The following is a 2,003-nucleotide window of genomic DNA, read 5'->3' on the forward strand; positions in this document are numbered from 1 at the left end:
TGGAGAAGGAAAAGGCAACCCACTCCAGTGTTCTTGCCTGGAGAATCCTAGGGACGGGGGAGCCTGGTGGACTGCCATCTATGGGGTCGCACAGAGTCGAACATGACTGAAGTGACTTAGCAGCAGCAGCAGCAAGAGGTCTCTTAGATTGTCTTCATTTCTTCTCATTCTTTTTTTTCTATTCTGTTCTGTGGCAGTGATTTCCACCATTCTGTCCTCTAGGTCTTTTATCCATTCTTCTGCCTCAGTTATTCTGCTACTGATCCCTTCTAGTCTATTATTCATCTGTTTGTTCTTTCGTTCTTGTAGGTCTTTGGTAAACATTTCTTGCATCTTCTCAGTGTTTGCCTTCATTCTTTTCCTGAGATCCTGGATCGTCTTCACTATCATTATTCTGAATTCTTTCTCTGGAATGTTGCCTATCTCCACTTCATATAGCTGTTTTTCTGGGGTTTTATCTTGTCCCTTCATCTGGGACATACCTTTCTGCTTTTTCAGCATGATTGACTTTCTGTAATATGGTTTTTGTTTTAGCTACTGTGGGGCTGTGCTTCTTCTTGCTTCTTCTGTTTGCCCTCTGATGGATGAGGCTAAGAGGCTTGTATAAGCTTCTTGATGGGAGGGACTGATGGGTAAAATAGGGTCTTGCTCAGTAAAGCTGTAATCCAATTATCTGCTGATGGGTGGTGTTGCACTCCCCCCAAGTAGTTGTTTGGCCTGAGGCAACTCAGCCCTGGGGCCTACAGGCTCTATGGTAGGGTTAATGGTGAACTTCAAGAGGGTTTATACCAAGGGGGACCTTCCCGTGCTCCTGTCCCCGTGGTGAGCCCCTGCCGACCCACACCTCCACAGGAGGCCCTCCAACACTGGCAGGCAGCTTTGGTTTAGTCTCCTGTGGAGTCACTGCTCCTCTCCTCTGGGTCTTGGTGGGCACAAAACTTTGTGCCCTCCAAGACTGGAAGTCTCTGTTTCCACCAGTCCTCTGGAAGTCCTATAATCAAATCCTGCTGTCCCTCAAGGCCAGATTCCGTGGGGATTCCCAGGCCCTTTGTCAGATCCCCAGGTTAGAAAGCCTCAGGTGGGGTTCAGAACCTTCACAACAGTGGGAGAACTTCTTTGGTATTACTGTTCTCCAGCCTGTGGGTCACCCACCCGGCGGGTATGGGATTTGATTTTATCATGATTGTGCCCCTCCTACTGTCTCCCTGCAGCTTCTTCTTTGTCTTTGGATGTGGAGTATTTGTTTTGGTAGATTCCAGCATCTTCCTGTCGATGGTTGCTCAATAGCTGGCTGCAGTTTTGGTGCTCTCGCAGGAGGAGATGAGCACGTGTCCTTCTACTTTGCCATCTTGAACCGGAAGCCTGTTCACGATCTTAGAGGGAATGCTTTCAGCTTTTCATCATTGAATATGATGTTAGCTGTGGGTTTGTCATAATGGCTTTTATTATGTTGAGGTATGTTCCCTCCATGCCCATTTTCTGGAGAGATTAAAAAAAAAATCACAAATGTATGTTCAGTTTTATCAAAAGATTTTTCTGCATCTATTGAGATAGTCATATGATTTTATTCTTCAGTTTGTTAATGAGGTGTATCACTGATTAATTTGTGGATATTGAAAAATCCTTGCATCCTTGGGATAAATTCTACTTGATCATGGTGTGTGATCCTTTAATGTGCTGTTGGATTCACTTTGCTAGTATTTTGTTGAGGATTTTTGCACCTATATTGTATCATCAGTGATATTGGCCTGTAATTTTCCTTTTTTTGTTGTTGTTGTATCTTTGGTTTGGGTATCAGGGTGGCCTTATAGAATGAGTGTGGAGGTGTTCCTTCCTCTGCAACTTTATGGAATAGTTTCAGAATAGGTATTAACTCGTCTCTAAATGTTTGACAGAATTTGCCTATGATGCCATCTGGTGCTGGACCTTTATTTGTTGGGAGTTTTGAAATCATAGCTTCAAATTTCAGTACTTGTAATTGGTCTGTTTACATTTGCTATTTC

This window comes from Ovis aries, chromosome X (genome assembly GCF_016772045.2).
Source record: "Ovis aries strain OAR_USU_Benz2616 breed Rambouillet chromosome X, ARS-UI_Ramb_v3.0, whole genome shotgun sequence".
Taxonomy (NCBI): Eukaryota; Metazoa; Chordata; class Mammalia; order Artiodactyla; family Bovidae; genus Ovis; species Ovis aries.